We start from the raw sequence: 24,752 nt of genomic DNA on the forward strand, positions 1-24,752 counted from the left end.
AACCTCGAGACATGTACTGTGGTATTGACCCTGGTGATCAATGGTCCAAGACTAAGTTGAACTTTACTCAGCTTTTGGCTCGCTATGATACGCACTTTGCATCTGAGCATTCCGCACTCGGTGTAGCATGTGTGCTTCGTTTGCAAAAAAACGCAGCTAGTTACTATCGAAGTAAGATGTATTGGACAATTATACGCCTGGAATTACCGCGTATGGAAAAACAGGATTAGTAGCTCCTCGTAATTAATTGACATTCAGTATCTAATGTCTTATTAATCGTTCTTGATAATCAAGTATAATTTTTTTCACGTTGTTTATTTTTATTCTGCGCTAACAACGCGCACTTTGTTAACGGTATATCCAGGTCAATGTACTGAGCTTGTTGTCTAGAAATGTTTGTGGCAAATACATCTATTGATGATGTTTCCATCGACCCCTCGAAGGTTGAGACACTAGGAACTTACAGTTCCTAGATTGAAACCCTTTAGTATTTTTAAAACGATTCTAACATTAAAATAAATGGCGACAGTCGTTAATTTCTCTTCCCTTCCGAGTCGAGAGCAGCTGACTATTTTTTTTCTACCAGTTCGTTCTGCCTTCTGAGCCCCGTAGGATATAGTTTGCAATAACTTCAACTACCTCCCCCGCGATGACTAAACCGTGGCTTTATATGAGGACGAATTTCATTGTACCATTATAAAATATGTCGATATTTCCGCTGAAGTGGTCAGTATTACTATTTATACAGGTGGCGGGACAGGTGGTTCTGTAGTAATTAGGCAGTACGAACGGAGACAGAGCTCATATTTCCGTCAATGTCAGGACACCCGTTCAAGTTATTAGGTTATCTACTTGTTTATTTACGTAGCTCTCCAGAAGTTGCTTTCTAGGCTTTTGGGAACATGAAGTAGTGCTCTAGGTGACCGACCTGAAAGGATCGCCAGCTTTATTGCACCTCAAATATTATTACGCAAAAATAACAAGCCACAAGTGAGTCATAAATTTTAGACTTAATTGTTAATACTAGGTAAGATGCGTCTATCAAAAGCCGTGAACTTTAAAAAAAATTGTACGAATCTACAGTAACTTCAGTTTTATTTAAGGTTATTAAAAATAAAATCTCTACTGAAAGCCCCGATTGAAAAAACCCCACCGAGTGTTTATACACTACAGCCCTAAAATGAATTTCAAGCATCTATTAGCGCGACCGTCAAGTGAGTGCTTCGTCATTTCCGAGAGTTTGATTAACAAGATAGAATTAACCAAATCTAAATTAAACCTATCCTATACCTTCAAAAGATTTGAAAGATCGGACATGATCTTGGCATATATGATACTAAACATATAAAGCGAGAAACTCCTATATCAGTATCGTTATTTTTGTTTACCCTACCCACGAAACGGCTAATCATGAGAGAGCATCGATCTAAGATGGTGCACTTCCAGTACTCAACTGAGTCGTTTTTAACAAATGCCTATTACATCTAAAAAAAGTACTATATTTATTTATATCAAGTGCTAAAGAATGAAAAGCTTACAATACATTTCTGGTAAATTGAACCTTTTTAGTATAGCTAGGCTTTACAATGTATGCCTACCATATACCATGTAGAGCATGAGTTTTCAACGATGGGCGCAAGCGCCGATACTAAGACTTGAAACGAGAGTAAACGAACGCACGCACCGCATATCAACCGATCTTACCTGGGGCCTTTTACAGCCTGCTGCCCTATTTTTTCTTTTCACCATTAATTATACCCATTATACTTTCTCTATGAAAATGTGGCTCAGTTACAAATTACTATCCTATTTTTGCACCGTATTTCCTGTGTACCATAAAGATTTGCCTATCGAGGCGCATCTACGTTGTCATAGTACTTTGATGCTAAATTCAAAATGGTTGAAGCCGTCAAAGTATAGATTACTTATTATGAGCTTAAGTGTACATGTTCAAGCTATAGAAAAAATCCGAACAGTTACGGAGACAGAGATAAGCTTATAAACAGAATTTTATTTTGTACTAGTTCAACGTTTACAATGTGGGCACGTATGAAATTTTCTAATTTAGTCGAGATTAGAAATTTACCAGCCACTAATAACAAATACGCTATTTACACGTGGCCATATTTGATAAGTGGCAAAATAATTTTAACAATTACAGAAGTATATTAAAGATATAGAAATTGAAGTATACTGGTTAAGAACATCTAGCCCTAGACGGACATATGAAGGAAAATCGAACAATACTGACTACATCAGTAAATAATGCGCGCTCATGCCTACCCGTTTCCTATGTCAATATAATCATTTTACCAAACCAAATTTCCCCAACAAGCATCTATATACCTTTTTGCCTTCTGCGACGACTCTACGACGACAGCACGTGCGGACAGGGACAAACTTGAGCGGTCTATATAGAAACATCAACTCGAGAAGCAAGCTGTGATGCTAGCGAGGAAAAACTACGGCTGGCAGCTGAAGGTCGAACTCGCGACCAAATCTAATATTCTTAATAGTTGTCTGTCTCATGGATATTGTTGCTATCACGCCTTCCCTGAAAAATGTTCTTAGCCGTAACAAAAACAAGTCCTGCAAGAGCATTTTAGTGAATAAATTCAATAGACAACAACCGCCGCCCATCCTTCTTGTAATATCTTCCAAAAAAGTAGGACTTTTTGAAAGATCATGCTAAGTACCTCAAACCCCCGGCGATCAAAATATGAGACTTTTGTTTGAGGCTACTCTAGCGAAACGCCTGTGGAGCTAATTGAGGCGAAGTAAGAGCTATTGATCTGCGCTAAGTGTGTAAATGTAAAAACTACCAAGTGACCTAAGATGTTTCGAGTTTTAAGCCCGGTATCGCCTTTAGGTAATCCGTCACACAACTGGCTCCCAGCACGAAACGAACCGTGTGTCTATGCCCAAGCTCAAACCCAGACTACAACATGTCCCTGAAATTAACAAGCGAATGATATCTACTAAACTATTATGGGCGCTGCACAGATAACTCTAGCGAGTCCAACGCGCAGTGTGGATCTCTAGACTACGTGCTTGATTCATTCGGCCAAACAGCTGTACCTCAACTTGAGACTGCTAAGGCAAACGAGAGTTTAGGGAATCAGCAAGGACACGCCTTCCCTTTTCTCTCGATAAAATACAAACCGTTAAAATGTTAACATTAAGTTAATGTGTGACTGAATAGTGAGCTAAATATTCAAGATGGCCGTCTAATCCACTTGCATCATAATCTTTCTGAGAAGCGGAAGTTCAGGGAATAGGTATAGGATTTAAAACTTTTTGAGAAAATCACTGCTTTAGCGTTCTCTATTCTTTACATAGCTATATGGATTGTCTCAACGATCTGATATGAGTTGTTCCACACAATAAACGATACCCAAATTAGATAGAGTTCAATTTTGTTTGATGACGATGAAGATTAACCTCTCCGCTTCGCATAGTACTCCAATATATCCGCGAAAACCTACAACTACAGATTCCACAAGTTACCAAAAGACACAAGCGCCATAAATATCCCGAGTCTACAATCAAATCTTCACACTTAAGACATATTGATGCTTTGTGTAGCGCTCCCCGAGAGCCTATCGCAAATTTGTTGGTTGTATTCGAGGCACCCTTTTTTTTTTGGCACATCGTTACTTTTCATGCAGAGTACCTTCATTTTTATGATCATGTCTTGACCTTAACCAAACACGCTATCACACTATGGCAAAAATTAATTGCAACTCTAAAATGCATTAATGACGACGACAACGAAAACGATGAGATCGCAGTGCAGCAATCATTCTAAATGAGCTGGTTATTGCGTTTTCTGAATAGTTTTACTTCTTCTGGATGCCTACTTTCTAAAAATTAGTAGATAGCAGAACAGGTGGGCAAAATGAGAAGAGTTTTTTTCTGTGACCTTATTGCAAAATTCACATGGAAGGCCCATGATAGTGTTAAATCCATTGAGATCACATTTCATCCTGGCCTTTTCAGGACCCATTGCATATAACCTTTTTCCCTTAAAAAGTAACTTTGTCATTTCTAACAGGCAAACTAGAACCCTATAAATAACTGTAACGCTTTGGCAAGGGACGAACTTGCAACTATATCGGGTAAGCTTCGGCGCACATGACCGCTTTGTGGTGAGCAGTTCTCTTTTAGCTGGGATAAGTTTAAAGGATAAATTTAGCGAGCTAGGGGCCCGAGTCCATATGCACTCGGGTATGACAAACGAAAACATGTCACTTCATCACTGCTGAGTGCGTGACTCCCTGGCAGAAATAAGCTAAAAGATGCTAGAAAAATAACTGTTACTCAGTTAAAAAAAAATACGTCGACTTACCTATGCAAATTAATAATTACAATTGCTGATTGTTGTTTAATCTAATTCGTCAAATGGGGCTACCAAGTTCATATTTATATAGTATTTTTCCTTGCTCAAGCCGTTTGACCATAATCTATTGGATTTACCGTATTTGAATTGAGCCATCATTGACCTTTTAAAGCTGAAAGCACTAGAAAATATTCATATTTACATTAAATAGATCGTAGCGAAGCGATTGTCGATGCTCACTTTTACGCTAGATAACATCTTCGAAAAGCTATTTCCTCCATAAATGTAAGAGCACTCTTCGCTTGAACTTGCAGACATGTTTCATCCTATAAAAAGTAGTGCACCATTCAACACTGAAGCGCGACGAGGTCATTATTATAAGGAACGATGTATATATGCAGCCTCTTAGCGAATATCGACAGTTACCTCATGTGCTTTTAGTAAACCTGACGTACCTAGGAAATCTCGCTTTGGGACGCGTTCCTACTTCGAATCGAGGCTTGAAGCCTTCTTTAACTACTCCCTGCACGAAGCTCTAGTGCTAGCAAACTTCAAATCACGCCACAAACCTTCGTATGATATCAACATAAAATGTTACCTAGCATAGTACTAATGTTAATTATTAAAGTGTAAGTTTGTCAGTTAATAAAACGATGTTACAGGTCCGGCTACATAATAGACGGTAGAATAAGCCTCAGTATTATTTTACTGCAACAAAACCTTGCAGTATTGTTAAACGATTTATACGAGCAATCTTTCCCTCCATTCCCCTTTCATTTTTTTTCAGAAATACTATCCTTCCTCGTTAGTGAAAAAAATTCTAAATATAGATAAACAGGCAACGGATACAAAAATCAATACAGAGATATTCCTTCACCTTCCACAATGAGCAGGTCGTGAAGTTAGGCCTACAAGGTGACTCGAAGGGACTCACATTACATCACTATTAGACTGACCTTAAAGAGGTTGGTATTAGTAAGCATCGTTTCTTAAGTAATAGGCTAATAAAACAGGACTAGTTACACTTCCCTCAATTTGAATTTCGCTATTCGCTGAATTTCGAACGAACTATTGGCCTTCGTTATAATTTCCTACGTGATTTAAGGGCAAGGTAGCAGACCGCGTTTCGAAGAAAGAGTTCGGGTACCCGAGCAGTTTTTCAACCTCGTTAGGACCTAGCAGAAAATACTGGTGAACTTTATGCGTGCCAAGCGAGTGTTGCTCAGAGAAGTGGGACTGAAGTTCGATTGCAAACTATCTCTAGCGACCTCTATTACAGCATCTTCAATTTATGTAGTGCGGGACTAGTTGCCAGGGCGATCCGACACGTCACAGAGGTTTCATACTCGGCATGATAAAAACGCTAGGCGGGTCCCAGAGATGAGCTAACGGCATCTCCAAGCACAATGCCCTCAAAAACTGCCGTATACCGCGGCAGTGCCGAACAGAATTCCAAACTCGCGTCATCTCAGCACCATACGGCTGGTAGATGGAGGTGTGCATCGTTCCCAAACCAGGAATTTTCGTCAGGACAGCGGCTTTCATTGAGCGATAACAGCATACCAAATCGTTCTGGTATTCGGTGTACACACGGCAAACTGAAAAGGTTCATGAAGGATACGCTTTGTCACTTCGGAGGCTGCGTCGAATGTTTCGCGGCCGATTCATTGTTGTTCTCAAGCGATAAAGCTCACTTGAGCGTTTCGAAGATTAGATGAGTTAAAAATGCGCTATCGTAGAGAGGAATCCGGCCTCGAGCTTGGGAGTGCTTTGGCAATTTTACATTTGCCTGCACACTGCTTGCAACAATAAAGGTTGGCCACTTGTAACGTTTGTGGCATCAGCCATTAACTACTACGACAAGGTGCGTATGCATTGTGTAGAGTACAAGCTTTTTAGATCGCAGTCTGCGAAGCTAACCATGGTATCAGGACATTGGCCTGGTAGCGTTGGCCAAGTGAAGCAGCTTCATTAAAGTTTTAAATACCTAGATATTTTTGTGGGCAATTAGCACGTAACGTTGGGCTTGTCGAAGCCAGTCTCGCCCGACCAACGACAAATATATATATATTGTCGGTCGAGTACATTACATCTATCAATTTATGCGGGCTTAACTGCGAAATTATGAAATTTTTGCTCTTTATTTTTTCCGTTTCTCTTTCTAATAGCAAAATTAACCTTGGACAGCTTTTTTAAGTCGGATTTTTTTCACGTTGGAACGTCGGCGCTTTCACGCAGCTATAAAAAAACTCCTTCCCACAGATTTATTTAAGTTAAGCCGTGCAGGTAAAGCCGTGCAGGTAAAACTATGCAGGTAAAGCGTGCTATCGTTTAGCCATTCGCACTGGGTATAGCTTTACAGTTTATTGACATACTACCATTATGGCTGCGTACGGATAAAGGGCTATGTCCTGCTCGGCCTGACTCGCCTCTCGTATATTGCAAGTAGTCGTTTATCTATACGCAACCGATACACATTAGGCGATTACACCGAACACAGACTATGTTATACTAGGAGGAGATTTTTTCATATAAAATTTTATAATACGATTTGTACCATTAACCGTATCCGAAGTCTATCACATCGTTATCATACCTTACGCGGTTGAAATACCAGATAGAGTGCAAGCGTTGCAATGGTCAGTGCCGGGTATTAAACTTCTACAGCTTAGCTAATTTCAGTTTTATGCTCCGTTTCGAACTGCACTTACGCTGGTAAGCTCTAATGGTTACCAGTGAGGATTAGATAGCAAAAGTTAGCAATGAATGATATCGATCAAAACAACACAGGCGGACGTTATACATATTACGTTTCTATGTAAACAACTATGTAACCGTAACATTGAACCCTTAAGGCCGCGCACCCTTGTACCTGTTTTTATCTCTTCGTGACATTCGAGGACCTATCAGTGACAATTGCGTGCACTCAGGTACAAGCGCCTGGATATAAGTAACAGACTCAATGCACAGGAAAGCTCCTAACGTCTCCTTTTCTTGTAGAAAAAAGATAGTAGGCATCGACGTGCTGCGGTTATGTTCATTTGCGTGAACATCGCAGGTACCACTGTAGCGTTGCCATATGGTACTGGCCAGTTTCCCATGTGATGGCGTCTTTTTTTTCCGCATAAGACAAATAGCCTGTCGGTTGCCGGAGCAGCTAAAGCGAAGGTAGAGATAGTGCGAGCCGTCTGAGCGGCTGGTACGATCGTTGCGTCTGCTGGCGGATCCCGTAATTACGTCTGATTCTTCTTGCTACGAACCTGCCACTGCCGCTTCTAGTCCTCCATGTTTATTTTGCCCTTATCCAACCTACCGATAGTAGTCCGTATCGCCATTTGAGCACCGCTATTCTGACTGGCTTTCGCGTATAGTTGTGTATAGCAGACATTGATAAGGCATTTTCTGCAGAGTAAAAAGCTATATAATATCTTGCGATCTCAAAAAGAGCTGGCAAAGAATATTTTGCGTAGTAAAGCATCGTTATCCATTGGATCATTATACCGCTCAGTTTACTACGTTCGATCTTTTTTTGCAGTGTTTCCTTATTTCGGTGGCGACAATAGTAGTATAGCCAGTAGCATATTCCTATCAATATAGGAGATAAGACTTAGCGATAATCGCGCCTTCCGTTTAGCATATCGTCACGCAAAACTTACGGTATGTCGGAGAGTACGCTGATAGCGGGCTGGTTGATAAAAGTTGAGGTGACCCACCGGCAGTGATTTATTTTCGGGTTTATTTTCGATTTTGATCTTAGTATCACAACTATAAGTCTCAGCTATCGGCAACAAGATATCGGAAACTCGCACAAAGTTCGTTCTGACTTTACTTTAAACTAGACTAAGTTTATATAGAACAGATTGTTTCGGGATCTAGTTTACATCGAATCTGGTGGTTATTAAAAGCTGTTGTGCCATCGTCTGACCGGTGCGTATTTAACGTAACAACTTGAGATATCTTTGTCGTTTACTAAACCGATTATATGACTTGTACTCGATACGTTCGTTTGAATTTTTCCTCTAATGCAGCGAAATTTGGTTCACTTATTACACATCGGGTCGTATAGCTAAAGGTGGATATGGTCTGGAAGACGACGCCATTTTTGTTCACCATTTTCGGTTGATTTTTTTCAATGGCCTATCGTAATCTTGGCTCGGCCGTCTATCTAGTATCTATCTAGTAGACGGCTGAATCAACCGTTCTGTAGGTCATAACGCGTGACTCTTAGGACGTAGTCCCACTTAACATACTATTTTCTTTGCCTTTTGGAACATATTCTAAAGCATAGTTTTTATGCATTGTTCAATTTGTGTATATAATCTATTTTTTTCTTTATCATTTGTCACTCAAGAAGGGCTCGATTTCGTAGCATTAAGTCCAATTTTCAAACATCAAGTTTTTTTTTTTTTTTTTTTAATATTATTTATAGCCGGCTTTCTTATAAGGGTTTAGAACTAGTTGGTGGTGGATGTTAGATCTTTAACTTTCGTAATAATTTCAACTTTTTTCCTTTATTGGTCGACCACTACGAAAGGCGGCTTTCGCGCATTTTTTTTTATAAACCTTGCCAACGTTTTTGCTCTGATTGTAAATGAAGCGGATTTTCGCAGAACACATAGCTTCAAGGCGTTCTGTCTTAAACGTTCTAACTTTTTTTTAGAGCTCCACTGCTAAATCTCAAGTGATGGCAACACCAATATGACTCCAATATATATATGTGTATATATTGTCTCGCCGAAAAGTATTGACCTTTCCTCTAGCTAGATGGCTCTAAAGTTACATGTTTCAAGCGATAAAGGTCAAGTTGAAGTTAGTGTCATTTGGAAACCTATATATACATATATATATATATATATATATATATATATATCAAAGGACCACGACTCAGGCTCAGCCGAGGCTAATTATGAGAGCGTTGACGTTCAACTGTCTCGCGTTGTTATCGTCAAAAGAAAAGGCGGAATTAAACAAATTCAGATCACCTATTCAATAAGCTGAAAGTGGATGGCTGCCTCTTCCTGCTACCGCTGCAATTGTTATCGCCGAAGCTTAACATTTCCCGCTCTCAAAACAACATCAATCTCGCCATCCGTGATTGATTCGGCAGGAGCATGCAACGCTCGCAACCTCTGAAGTCGCTCTGCAGCTGGCTAGATTTTCTTGTTATCTTCCGATAATTTCGTGTGTCTTCACGACATTCAGAACACGATAATGTATGTGTAGCAGGAACCAAAAGGCAAATGACAGCTATGAAAAAAATGGCGAGAAGATAGAGAATTTCACTTATTTCGCTGGTGCCGATCCGGTAAATCCAAACCAACTACATTTTTTATCTATACGCACTAGTACGATTCTAGTTTAGAAAAGTGGGCGTGTCTATGATTTTTTTTTTTTTTTTGATACTGTGCTAATAGTTGTGATATTATACGAATTCTGTTTAGAGATGGCATTGGGTCCTAACGGACAAGTTTGAAACTCGGCCTATGTTAATTGCGTAACTAGCGGTAGCAATGCAACAGTGTAGCGGACTTATGAAATCGACAATAAAGTTACAACTTTTCCTCAATTCTGCTTTCATATACTATATATGACGTTTTAATCGAAAACAAACATGCAATTCGTTGTCTACTGTAAAACATATCCACCGCAATGGCCATTTGCCGATCATTTAGCTGTTTGTTCTAACAGGTAGTAGGTTTATAACTCACATAAGATACTAACTAAAATAGCTAGAGTATGTTGAAACAGCAAGCAGACATGTTTTAAGTCTCTGAATCGTCGCTTAGAGGCTTAAGTTTTTTTTCTATAGATTTACAAGTTGTGTGCTCGCTTGAACTGATCGCTAAATAAATCATCCATTTAAGTACACCTTTTTCGCTAGATGGCTCTTACGATGAGCGGCATTGCGAAGTATTTCTTTTGTCGCTTAATGAACGATAAGTATAAATTCTCGGCAGTTGTCGCACTTATGTGTGCAAGATAAATTTCCTTTTCGTTTACCTTCCTGAATAATGAACAGCTTTATTTTTACTCATGTTCAACTGTTTATCTACCTTTATATCTATTTACATCAATTAGTGGATTGAGCGATATTGCTATCATGTCATAGAAGCTGAGAGGATAAAATGTAACTTGCAATAGAAAAGAACAAAATGAAACTATGGTTAGAGGAAAAAGCGGCCGGAATAAGTTCGAATCCTGATTCAAGCAATACCCGCCTAAATTTTGAAACTTTGGTAACAGCAAACCGTGTTTCGTTCCGATTCAGATTATATTATAGCACAGTGTTCTTAGCTTGGCGTCAATCGGCAATAGCAGCTACTGTCAAGTGGGATGTTTATTTACATCGAAAACATATAGAAAGGCAAATTAATTTATTGGAATAAACTATATTGTCGTTAAGTTATTGTTAGGCTCTTTAGCGTTTTATTTACTATCTGTGCTTTCGTGTAATGTAAGCAAGGTCAAGATTGTTATCTAATGATTTTATATAGCAATTTTGATTGGATACATCTAGTTACTTAGAAAGAAGATTTTTCGTATAAATCTTCTCATGTAAGCCACGGATTCTTTCCTTCCGTAATGATCTATTTCACTGCTATCTGACTTTACCAACTCCGTAAAATCTACTACCAGGATCTTATATGTATCGAATTAGTGTTGAGCGCTTATGAGCTGAGCATTTACGTTTCAGGCTCGAAATGAGGTACGGCACTAAGCCCGTTGTAGAGGGTCCTTAGTTCGCACATGGAATAGTAACGGTCATGTACAGCCATTATTTAATAAACACATTTACGAAACAGATACCGGCATTGCAACAGCACTGCTTCATGCATATGTAGACGCCACTCAGTACAACGGCTAACTAAACATTAGGACAGAAGGATTCGAAAATTGACAGAAAACCCTGATCACACTTGGCCACAAGTAAATTGTTTGGGCAGATGTTAAACTCGAAGAATTATAGGCATAATCGTCTCTAATTTCCAAGACGTTACCGTTAGGATTAGTGTCTAAAAACTATTCATTCTATGGATCACACAAGACAGGGCTGCGAATCCGAATTATACTCCGACAACACCCTATAGATCTACCCAATTGTTTACCATTTCGAAATTCGTGTTAATATAAAAAAGAAGAATATAATGAAGATGATGTTCGCAAAAACATGGTTAAAAAGGTCGACAAGAGATGGCGTGAAGTATTCTAGAAATCCGTCCTTAAAGGTGTAACTGCAAGTGACAATCAAAGCCGAGTTCCATCTGAACATATACTTTCTGATAAATAGTTTCTCGAGCGTACCATAACAGTGGTCTAGAAACAAGCAAGGGCGGTATTTCCATGTTAGGGCACTATTTTTTAATCTATTTTAGTGCCTTTTACTGAGAGTTTCTAGTTTTCTCTTCTATGTGAACAAGTTCTAGGTTTGACCTATGTTAGGTATCGTATCACGGAATTGCTCGCGTTATGTATTTGACAGTGTGAGGTCTTGCCGGACCTGTAAAATGACATGAGAACTATACAGGCTAGTAACATTGATTCCCCATTTTTCCCGGTTATGAATTTTTAACGCCGAGATGTAAGTCGACGTGGTTGCGTGCTTGTTAGTTAAAGGTTACCAGAGCAGCGGCTTCAGAGCACCAGTCACGCACACTACTGCTATCAAAAAACCGTAAAATTTTGACATCATGTACGCTGGTACTCTGGCGAACGCAAACAATCCCCATCCTCTAATCTTAAGCCTTCGACAAATTCTGCTGTTCGGTTAATTAACCCTGTACTTTCGCCAAAATGTATATATTACATGTAAATGTTTTGTCTCCAGATATAACTTATTAAAATAGACATAACTCCAGACAAAAATTATTGAAGGTTATAAAAAAAAAACAAAACAAAACAAAACAAAAACTCAGATTTGAAGAATTAGCAATAAATAATAATGAACATTATCGGTCGTTCGATACGCAGTGCTTCCACAACTCTGTAAGGATTAGCGTTCACGTTACGTGTTTACATTATCGATCTTTCTTCACTTCTAGTTCAAAGCTAGAATGGAAGCTTTTTATTTTTGTGTTCAACAGTAATAGTTATCCATTTATATATATAGAATTACCTACTTTTAGGGATAGCATCAACGACTGATTTCCACTAGCCACTGGTCTAACCAGAGAAGGCCTTGCTAAATTTACTTGGGATTTCTCTGACAGGTCTATAAAGCAGCACGGTAGCCACACGAGCAGTTATAAACCCTACTAAGTCCTTATTTTTTCGCCATTGTTATGATTAATATCAGTTGTTGTGAACGCTTATATTTATAAAGAAACATACAGTACATTATATAAATAAAATTGAAATTAATCTAAGTAAGCGTGTTTATAATTCATCGGCATTTTGGTAGTCGCAGTCGTACTAGCAATTGAACAAAGAAAAGCTAAAACCTCCATGTTATTTGGCAAACTATTTTATTTCAGTAAATAGGCGATCGTCTTGGATAAAGATATTTATTGAGACAGAAGATGAGGCAGCTATCAAGGTTAAAGAATGGAAGCACTGTCACATCGGTATATCGACGACATGTTGACAAAAGGCATGGAACTTTTCGGTTAGAAACTAGCCTCCTCCAGTCGTTCGAGTGACGCATCCAATCCACTTGTGTAATCATCACGACCCCTGCCGTCAGTTAGAATAGGACGAAAAACAGAATGAGAAGACAATTGAAGAAGATAAGGCCTCCCGCTTTACATGCTAGTTAACAGAGATTGTGTGCCTGCGGAAAAGCTCAATGAGGAAAAATAATACACCGATTAACGATAACCGAAGGTAGATATTACCTATGTCAATGACTGACATCTGGCAGGGCAGTAGGATCTTTTGGAAAAGAAAAAGTGGGCTCACTAACGAACGCGTTTGTCATACTTTTCGAATTGTATCACTTCAACCAAGAGTTCATTAAACGATGATTTTTACTAGTGTTTAGGTGTCATCGCTAGGATGGGTCTCTAGAATAGATGGTTCTAATTATATATTCGTATATATTTATGTGTTGGTATCAGTAAGGTTTTATGACTGTCAATGTGTGCGTATGTGTGCGCTAACCTATGGCTGCTGAACGATTGGTTTTGAATTTTTCATTACGTAAGTTGGCAAAAAAAACTGTTTTTTCTTGCAAAACAGACAATTCTCACTATTTTTGTATTGCTCAACTGACTAGTTAGCAGTTTAAACAAAGTTACATTAGTCATAAGTAACACACTACGAGGGTTTGATTTACAATTCTAAATTGGAACTGCTATCATTATGGATATTGAATAATGGAGGTGTTACTAAGAGGTAGGTGTTTAGGTGCTCGAACCACAATTGCCATCGCAATCCTTAGTCAAGTAATTGTTGCAAAAGCGATGCATTTTTAGGAAGCAAATCTGGATTAGTCTTACATAATTTTTAAGAAAATCCAAATCTCAAACCCGACAGGATAGCTGACGTTATCAATGTACCTCCTACCTATGTTGGATACCACTAACATCGAGCAATACAGAATTTAGCAATGAAACACAATACATTAGTCTCAATATGCGGTCTGATGAGCCGATGCAAGACGGGGCGCTGAAATGTGAAAATAAGTTCTAAAAAAATGAAATATGAAAAAAAATATCTATATATATATATACATATATATATATATATATAGATATACACATATAAAAAAAAAGAAAACATTCCTCTATCGGACAAAATAAACGCAATAACAATTAGCAATTATCTAATTATGATAACTTTCTAGTTAGCTGTTGCTACATTACGCGTCTAAGACTATACAAACATACATGTGTATATATATATATATATATATATATATGTGTATATCTATACACAACGATGGCCTTTGGGGAGCCTGAACTAAGCATTACCGGCTGTTGTTTGTCGTAATGTTAATTAGCGTAATGGTATCACGATCATCATTCAACGTGCGTGGGACGTTCGTCTGTGTGGGCAACTAACAAAATCCGCCCGCTCTCGACTACTGCCTCAGTGTATCTGTATACGACCGTGAACGAATTTGCCGCTAGTTCGTAATGCAGTAATTATCCCAATTCCATACACGATGATGATATCGTTTACTTCGTTAAGATAGCTAAATTTGGCTAATCATCAATTTCTTTTTGACGGTATTACGGATTATCAATCGCTCAATTACTCTAAACACTTTGTCAAAGAGCCGAACTTCTCGTCCGTTCGTTCGCTAATTCATTCATTCGTTGAATGAATGGACAAGGCGTTCGGGTTAATATACATTCATGATATTAAACGTCACTGCGTTGTATTATTGATTCGGGAGATTAGAGTGAGACTTTATGCACAAACTATAGCTTCGTCTTAGTGATGAATAAATGGAGGGCATTTAGTTGCAATTTGATTTCAAATGAACAGTTTGTAGTGTGGCTTCTCGTCCATGCCGTACACAGAGGAAAAAAACCACGCTGGTCTAATTTAATCTAAGACTATTACTCTCAACACGGCACCACTGTAGGTTTATAAAAAGGAGGAAAAATCCGGTTGAGAGATTCCCGGCGCCAATGAGGTTCTCAAAGGTCCGAATGAGTTTAGCCTACGTCCTGTTTCGAGCTAACTAAAGCACGCAACCAACATGCCCATTGCTATAGCAAATTATACAATCGGCCATAATGTTTAGTTATGACTGGTTAGTCATCATAATATTGCTTGTCTTTCACATGCATTCTTTCACCGGGCCGCCTATTCATGCCTTAGGTTATTTTTACTATACTACTGGTATATTGCCTGTATGCAGTATTTGGCTGAGCTGGTTATCGGCAATATATAAACCAATAAATTAATTGGGTTCAGTAAATCAAGTAGCAATCAATGTAGAATATTGTGTCTGATGTGCGCTAGTCGGATGCCAAATAAACATGAAAAACAAACACGTGGTCCCATTGAACTGAGTCCGTTGACATCCTGGAAATTTCCAACATCCAATAGCAGTTCTTTGCAAAGATAGTTAAAGATCGAAAGTTTTCGGTACGGGGATTTGGTTATAAGAACGACTTCAAGTACGTCGCTGAAAGCAGCCGATCTCTGCTTTCATTTTTGTTCCGAAACATCATTTTAGTTGCTCTTGTGCCTTCTAATCAGTTCCCGCAATTAAAATTGTCAGTCTCGGACGCCGTTGATATCGCGCACTATACTTACGTAGTGTTAGTGTGATTTAAATAGCTTCCCTGTTCCACATGAGCTGTGTATAGAGCAATGATTTCTGGTCTCCTTCGAGCAGAGGTTCGGCCGTCCAAGTTACCCCGTCCACACTCTGCTATTTATCATATATTCTAAAACGATATCTGACTAATCAAATGACCATCAAAATCTACCCATGTACATAACACTTGCCTATGTTCAATATTTTCTAGCCAAAGTCAGCTGTTTTTTTTTTTTTAGGTAGGAGGATTGGTATGGTGTGGTGAAGCGTTCGGTGTAGCAGAAGGACTGGAAAAGCTGGATAGAGAACGTAAAGGCGTGACGCGAACACGGCAACGACATCAATTCAGTAGGGTGGCCAGAAGTTACCATGCAAACTAATGAGTGAACGAGATATCTGACAGGGCCTAGTGATATAAAGTCACTTTAATAGGATAATTGTTGGTGCGTACTCGGAGGATAACTCTAAGCGTGGCATCGAATCGCACAAAGTGAATCAACCAACGACAAAATGACTTGGGTGTTCACATTTTTTACAGGTCAAATAAAGCAATCGTACGAGGACAAATTAACGGAGGGGCGGGGATGACGAAGTGGCCTAAATAGGTCATTGTATTCCATTGTAGGTCCTTACCTGACCAAGAATTTAAGTTAGGTAAAGTGCGAGCGATAGATTAACACCGCGTACAAGGCCAAGAGACTAATTATAACAGGTATATATTGTACATTTTAGCATCGAGAAATTATTTCTAAGTGCATATAACATACTGTAAAGAGTATAGACCAGTCGGGAGGAATAAGCTAATTTCCATAAAGAAACAAAATTACTAAGGCATTTTGTGAGAAAGACGAAATCACTCCAGTCGGGCAACTGTAAATTAAGTTGGACGTGAATGATATAACTGATAACGGGGTTCCTGGAATGAGGTAATAGATCGGATTAATGAAAATACTTGAATCACTGCGACTGGATAATAATTGCAGTGGATTAACAAAATCCGTGCAATTTAGTCGCAGGAACATTTCAAGGGGACTAGTTTAAAGGTGTAGGTGTGCAACCTTATCTCGTACTAGGACTTAGGTCGATTGGGTATGGTACGAATCGAATTCGTTAATTTTAGAAGATGGGGGTATTCAGTATCGTTGGAGGAGAGGGCTAGGTTTACCAAAAGAGGTGAACCTTTGCATTTGAGTTACAGTTTCATGCGACATCAACGAATCAGGCCAACGGCTGCATCTATTCAGCCTTATGGTACCTATCTAGACTGACACGAACTTCAATGCAACGGATTCTTTTTGTAATATTGTTATCTTTCATATCTTTAGCCCCAAGATAATAATGAAATTTGGTTCTGTCATAATACTTCGGCTGCGCCTATTCTCCAAGCTAACGCCTAACGTCGAGCATGCAGTTTAACGCGTGCATAGGAGTGGATCGGCATCTAACAGAAGCTTTTTGACACCCTATTTCTAACCCTAGCGCATCTTGCACTTCGTCTTTGCATCTTGTAGAGGGTGCCGCTCCATCAGCCGCGCGCGTTAGTTCGATCCTAGTCGATCGGTGACAACGATGTCAAAGCTGTACGGGACGTCAGAGTGTTACCTTTTTGCGAGCTGCTGGCAATATCAAAATGCTGTCGTAGAAGGATGGCCACGTTTGTGAGGCGTTTCCTACCCGCTAAATTTAATTATATTGTGCCTAGTGGAACGATCTAGCAAGGAGGCCTGCCTTTGCCCGATAGGAGTGTGTGCTATGCGAGAATTTAAATTATAAATAAAAAAAATGTTTGCAAACATTGTTGCTTCGCCAGATACGAACCGAGGTACACTTAGCCAATTAATTGCCTTCATGATCTCATATAAGCCGTTGTCCAACTCTAGCTTCCTATGACAACCACTACATATGTTGAACGTTGGAGTTTGTCCTGCAAAAAATATACATAAGCGATGTCATTTCCATGGCTCGCCGAAACGGTCAGCTTTCTGTCGCCACTATTGGTATCTTCTAAGGTGAAAGCCGGAAAAGTTCCACACAGCGGATATTCTATGTGTTCAGTCAGGATAGTTGTTTTATCTTAAGGAAACAGCGTAGTACACAAATACGACCTATAACAAATCGTATAAAATCACATTCAGGCTAATCCCTGAGCTTAATCAACACTTACATTCGTGGAATACCTGCCAAGTTGTACCCGCACCACTGTTCTGAAAAGTTATCAAAAAGTATAGCGCCATTTTCATTTGTTCTGTAGTCGTGAGTTGTACCTATAAACTTCGTGGTCACTCATTTGCTGCGAGCAGACTAGTTATTGAGGTGAGTTATCACTGCCCCACAGTAAATTGGATGGCTAATGAGTGTGCTCTGTGGATCGCAACGAAGCAGCGAATCGTATGTATGCCTATACATAGATATATGTGCACGTACGCTTCTGCACGCACGAAGTTGTTGTGGAGTAGCGGAAACGTGCGATGCCAGGAGACGGGAGCAAGGCAGGCATGTAGGACAAAAAAAGGCACGTTGGACCGTAGAGAACAAGTAGATGGATTTGCATCGCACTGAAGTCCTACCTGTCTGCTGAGCTGGGCAGCAGAGCTGTTCCTAACTAAAGGACAACGAGCCTTACTTTTCCCCATCTAACTTCCTGTTTTAACCCCTCCCACCTCCCACTCCCGGCTCGCTCCTCAGCCCTCTTCTGTGCTCCCTTCCTCTCTCCCAAACAAAAGCATTGGGCCAAAGAGGCTCTACCCTCGTTCGTTTGTGCCCATCGGGTCCACAATTCACTTTTGTCGCGAGCTTTATATTTTGAGCTAGACAGATGTACACCCGTTCAATTGGCTGTGGAAGCCCTCGGCACGAGTGGCCAGCCCACATGGCGGTCGGCGCTAGCTTCTACCAGCACTGTTGGAACAAAGCTTCTCTTTCATGATCGCTGCCTGCAGCGCATCAACTATTCAGGCAATTTAGGCATGTGTCCGAATAACGCATAAGCACCAACGTGCACACATATGCACTTCAGGTATGTTCCTCGTATTCCGACTGCGCCTGTTTATCTATACATGTGCTCTAGAAATGTGCGGTCCAGAAGTGCGCCTGAGCGCCCTATAGGTAACGCTGGCCCCGTCGAAAGACCTGCAATCACAGCAAAAAATCACCACTTATATGATACTAGTCCGTTAAAAAATATCTATCAACGCGAGAACTATGCCCACTTCCGTTAAGCGTGTCCCTAGCACTATTATTTACCAGGTCAATTTGTAGGTCACTCCCCGTTGAATGACTACGAATGCTTTTCCTGTGTCATCGTAGTTCTCTACATTCTATGCAATTTTCAGGACATTATCATTCATAATGTAATATGTATAAAAGTGATGTTTGAAATAATATTTATAGGTAATTATTTCTACTTCGGAATTTCAGTGTAGGTGTCAAAATAACCTCTTCTGGCCTGTGCTTCTTTGTCCCATAGGCCTAAAGTCTAGCTATTTGCAAATTCGCATTTCAAAAGAACAGTCAAACTGTAAATGTATCTAGCAAATCTAATGTAGCCGCTTTGAACGGCTATAATTAAATAGTACTCATCAAATCGCGCCCAAAAAATTGATATAGGTCTATTTTTTTAAAGTTGTCGTGTTTTTTAAAGTACCACGGAAAATTGTTTCAGAGCGGAGCTTTATACTTAGATATTGATGATTTCTAAAGTCCTTTTCAACTTGAGGGAGACCTTATCTTGCCCATGCGATCTTTAACGAGTAAAGGGAAGAAGTAGATTCAAATTGACTAACAACAATTACACGTACCGCTAGGTAAAACTAAGTCTACCTGTTGATGTGGCCCAAGTCCTTATATAAATACGCGAAACAAAATTTAGCAAATGAATAGAAGGTTATATTTTGCAAGAACATAGCCTTCCGTTATGTGACAAGCCAGCTGATAGTCCTGAGTAGGCAAGCAGTGGATCAGTATCCTAAAGATCTTAGCTCATGCGCTGGACGCCATACACTTCTAATTCAGCTTGTGCAAATTTCTGGATTTTAGGCAGAAAAAAACAGACGCATTCAATCAGCGCTAACGAAAAAACGGGATGTTAATGGACAAAGTCCCTACAATTTTTCTGGCAGCATAGAAAAGGCATAACTGTACCAGTAATGATACAAATCATCTTAAGCAATGTTAGATTAGATTCTCAAATAGAAGCAAGATTAGATTCTCAAACGAATTATACACACGTAGTTGTTAACAAATTTCCCTGACCATAATGTCTCAAAGCCGTCAAGTCTGCATAGCACAATCAACGCTGTATTTTAGCTTGGCGCTCCCTACGACCTTAGTATATTACGAAATTAGGGAGATTCTTTTAGTGAAGTACCTCGTGGGAGTATCAAGACTGTTTTCTCTTTCCGGCCGAAAGTACTTTTCTGCTAAGCTAATATTGCGGCGCGTATGAATGTGAAATATCCAACGAGCTTCTATCCCCTGCATTCGCTTGCTTCCTAGGTCGTTTATGGTAGTGATTCGAGATCTCGTATCATGACAAAGTGAATTTGCTTTCAGCTGCTTGGCTGGAGATCCGCTGTAGCGCTTCTGCTACTGTTGAATTCCTGGTTCAGCTTTGTATAGAAAACAAACATAGAACGGCTGAAGGCTGTGAAGTAAGGCGTTAGGAAGTGAGTGTGGCTTCAGCCTGCGGTAGCAGTGGCAGTGATCGCAACGGTGCCCCCGACCTGTCCTCCAGCCTAAAATCCTCGCCTGAAACAAGAAGATGACCCGCAAAGTTGGCCGTTCTGCAGAAAGAGATGCTCCGCGTGAAGCCAAGTAAGCACCTGCTGCTGCTGTTGTTACTAGCTAGGAAAACCTACTCCACATTTGCAATTCTGATTTAGTCTACTGACACAAACCAGCATCAGCGCCGGGCTTTACGTGACGCGAACAGGCTCGTTATAGCTTAAAACAGGTGGGGTCGGTCGAACCGGTAGCTTTTGTGAAAACGACTTTATTAAAGCTTTGCCCTCCTTATCTGCCCACCGCCCCGCACTTAAGTTCGCCCATATAACAAACTTTTAATTCGGCTAAGCAGCTATTAGGAACAGTAGGCGCGAAAAATATCTGACCTAATGGAAATTCATTTTGTGTTCAAAGCTCTCCTTTTGCTGCGCATCTTCAGGGCTAATGATATACATACAATGTAAATGTATTGTTACAGTGAAGGGAGGAATTAAACGTTCCGTAAGAGACAGATCGTGTCGTGTGCGTGCCTGAAATAAGTGATGTTAGGCGAAAGATTCGTACCCAAAGGATATGGAATATATTAGCCATGACTGCTTGAGCTGATGGTCTGTTTAGAACTACATTGATATAGGGTTTTACAAGCATTTTGAACAGACTTTTTGAAAAGGGATCGGCATAACGGGAATACTGTCACCCTGAGGTAAAAAAACCGTAGGCCTTGTCTGGTTCTCGGCAGTCCTATATTTGAACGTTATGCCAGAAACGTATTCGTCAGCACAACTTTTTGGAATATCGTTAGTCTAAAGTACAAATAACTTTACCAGGACCCGATAGAGGTCCGGGCTTTAATAGAAAATACGACCTTGTGACAGATAAAATAGAATGAAATAAATGAACGTAGACACAATAACTCTGTTAGGTTCGGCTAGTAATTTATCAGCTTATGCCGATTAGGACTTTGAAATGATGAAAGATACGTAGAACAAATATCGTTCTACTGAAATTCTATGCCAGACACGACCTTGCATAGTTAGTGATCCTACGAACTTTTTTCATCAGAGAACTGCCTCTATATCGCATGAAGATTCAACGTCCGAAATAGAGATTCGAATTGGTCCCCTTAAATCAGACCATTTAATCACGAGCTTGGCTCTCTTTAGTAGTGAAAATTAAGAGAACCTCACTATTTCAAAGTTGTTCTTGAACCACACAAACTTGCTTTCATTTTTAAGGGTTGTGGGAATGGAAACGATGCCTATGGAAGATTGTAACAGTAGTTTCATGATTTCATAGAGGCGCTCAGACTTTTCAAACAACGAAGATCGAACTAAAGAGATCTCCGCGCTGACTAAAGCCCTGATAAAGGCCACAGATTGCCATACAGTTACTCTCTGAAGAATGAAGCCTACATTACAACGAAGTGACCATAACTCGATTCCTAATATGATTGCGGTCAAAGACACTCTGAGCTGAATCCACGGGCCTGACAAAAAATTCGTCATAAACAACAGGGAAATTCTAAAACAGCATTTCAAGGAAACCTGAATTTGAATTTCAGCCATAAAATCAAAAGGCCTCGCCCCTTCCTACGAAAGAACTCAATATATTATACATAATGTTACGTGTTCTATTAAACATCCGATGCTATCATAGAAAGCTGTAGTCGAAGATAAGCAAAACATCAAATAAGGTACTTTTTCTGATAATGAAAGAACTGATGGCCCTTTCGGCGACTGCTTAATGAATGATGAACACCGAAAGCTTTTAAACTAGATACGGTGTGTCCTGCTTACGGAGAAAAATCACAAAGTGGCCTATTCTGATGTGGCTAACATCCATCGCATGCAACATTCTAGAAAGCATCATAGGTGCTGAAGCAAAAAGGCCTACTGCAAATATCACGACCGTTTTTACTGTGTCCTTATTCATGTCACTTAAAATGAGCATGTTAATAGTTATATATATTATAACATATTAGTTTTAATGGTACTGCAAGCGACTACGCTAGAATAAAGCCACTAATAATTTATTATAATTATAGCACGACGATACATTTCAATCGGACCAACGCAGGTCTTAATCCTATGTGTAAATATATGCGTGTGACATGCCGCAGCAGGCCTTAAACGGCTCATTAAGAACGCATGTTCAAGTGAAAATCGAATAAAAGAATACCCGTAACGTTAGATTATATCCCGATATATTCGAGCCCAGCCATATACAGAAGTATTCTATCAGACAGCCAGCCGTCCCTCTGACGGAATTCCTAATGGCGATACCGGGCATAAAACTGGAAGCAGAGGCACACTTCGTTAACGACCTATCAACCCTCATCGTACTTCCACACACAGACATATAAGCTTTGATGCCCAAGCAGCATGCACTTAAATATCTGGAGTAGTTTTACACTATCTAGGGATAACTTGCACCATGAAGTTCGCGGAAACTCTGGCTATTATTTACAAGCACATCACGTTCAACGCTGATTTGGCGACGGCTGATACGTATGACTAAGCTTCTCAGTGAGAGTTTGAGTTTCCTAACTTCCTTCCACAGATAGACGTTACAGAACAGATAACCCAAAGACGATGTTCCTTGGGAGAAGCCCCATCCTGCTGGGTAGTCTGATTCGCCCATTGCCACCAGCGGTATAACGCGTGAAGTAAATCGCTTAACGACACACAATTGCAGGAAAGGATAGCTGAAACTTCAATTTTAAATTATGTATGTATATATATATATATATATATATATATATATAATAGGAAGATGTAAAATTTGTTAGCCGATATTGACGCGATGCATATATGTATGATGCTAACGTCAGCGCGGTGGCTTCGACCGTTAAAATTTCGGTTGGACGGACCGGGGATATTAGGCCTCGCAATTGGCTTATACTGCACGATACATTAGTAACATTCAACAAAATTTTATAGCTATCGTTTCTTATTGTCGTACTTATGTTACGATCTTTTGAGTATATCAGACACTTTGTAGAATTAGGCTGGACATATCACTGTTGTCTTCGGAAGCTTGAAAACCGTATGATAGACACATGTGAACGGCCGATACCGGCAGTCGCGTTATTTTATAAGTTGGGATTGCAACTAGCATTCTTTATTTAAACAGAGAACGCGGACCGCACTGCGCTAATAAATGATAATAAATAAAGTCTAGCTCAGAGCATACGACTTATTAATGAACGCCATGAAAGAAAAAGCCAATTTGCAAATTTTTTTTTTATCGACGTTTGTCTAAATTCTATAAACTGATCAAGTAAAGCCCTATTTAACGAAAGGTCTTACTTCATATCTTGTTAGCGCAAAGCGTGCGTTTCCTATAGCATAGAAGCATATTTCAATGCTAGCAACTATACAACGTCCGCATAAAGTAATACCTTTTAATTTTTGAAAAATTAAAAACTAATATTCGAGCGTTTTAGTAAAGCGGGGTTAGTGTGCCCGCGCTGCATTAGAACATAAATATCTAAGACATTCTAGTTTATTTCTTACCGATGTATATGTACTCTTGTATATGTTATATTGAGAAATAACGCTCGGAGCCTTGTTTTGGGGCTCCTTTTGTGAATTCTGGAGGAATGATTCTTAGATACCTAATTTATCATTCCTTAATAAATATTCCGCATTACCAAGTCAATGTAAGGCCGCTTCATGTGCAGGCCGAAAAAGGAGTACTCTCTGAGCATAACAAGAAACACATACCCTTTTCTCTCTGATTTGATTGCGCGTCGTCCTTTCGACTTCACTTCTTTACTCGTCACAAGTATATCTAACTCACACCGGTTCAGACACGGCAGAGCGGAAGAACTATGGCGGCGAAACAACACCGATTCCCTTCACTGATCGAATCAGATTGATACCATATTGATTCTTTTCACCACTTTGCCAAGAGCCCGAATGGCTATATAGAATTTATAACCACAAATATTGACTTTTATACTCGTATATATATAATCGTTATCGGGTAGAAAGCTCATTTTCATATGACCTATTCTATATATTTCGAAAACTAACGATGTTGTTGACTTTTAAATAGGATCCACTAATGAAACGAGGGCCTTGAGGACCTACTAAGCGCAAGGTGAATTTTTTCTAAAAGCTACAATAATCCTACAATATGATTGAATCTATGTGAACATGAATCACATTAGGGATAATAATAATAAAAATATACTACAAAACTGGAATGCTGATATGCTACAACGAATAGAACAATGGCGTGTGAGTCTTTAGCCGAGAATTTGATTTCGAACAAAGTCATATATTTTGAGTGCTTAAAGAAAGTTCCCATCTGCAGTTTGAAACGGTGGGTTATCATAAAGTCTTTAAGCAGTTAGTCGAACCTATACTGGAGCCGTCATTTGCCTGACCTGAGTAACCCCATACCGTTGTTTCATTTTGCCCCAGTGTCCCATCATTTGAATCGTCTTGCAAACTACTTAACAAAAAACTTTAT

At 39.6% G+C, this 24,752-nt stretch overlaps 2 long non-coding RNA genes across 7 annotated transcripts in view; both read left to right on the top strand.

Moving 5' to 3' along the window:
• The window catches only part of LOC147757041 (uncharacterized), a 46,183-nt gene that overhangs the window by 2,396 nt on the left and 19,035 nt on the right, over positions 1 to 24,752 (top strand). The window lies entirely within an intron of this gene.
• Positions 17,769 to 24,752, top strand: part of LOC147757042 (uncharacterized) — a 31,602-nt gene continuing 24,618 nt past the window's right edge. For 4 of the 6 annotated variants that reach the window (XR_015323515.1, XR_015323517.1, XR_015323519.1 and 1 more), the window contains exons 1-2: positions 17,799 to 17,864; positions 20,103 to 20,363. This is a non-coding gene — a long non-coding RNA (uncharacterized LOC147757042). Of the gene's footprint in view, positions 17,865 to 17,938; positions 18,568 to 20,102; positions 20,364 to 24,752 lie in introns of those variants that run through there. The other 2 variants (XR_015323516.1, XR_015323518.1) reach the window with 2 other exon arrangements.

This window comes from Varroa destructor, unplaced genomic scaffold, assembly GCF_002443255.2.
Source record: "Varroa destructor unplaced genomic scaffold, Vdes_3.0 BEIS01000003.1, whole genome shotgun sequence".
Taxonomy (NCBI): Eukaryota; Metazoa; Arthropoda; class Arachnida; order Mesostigmata; family Varroidae; genus Varroa; species Varroa destructor.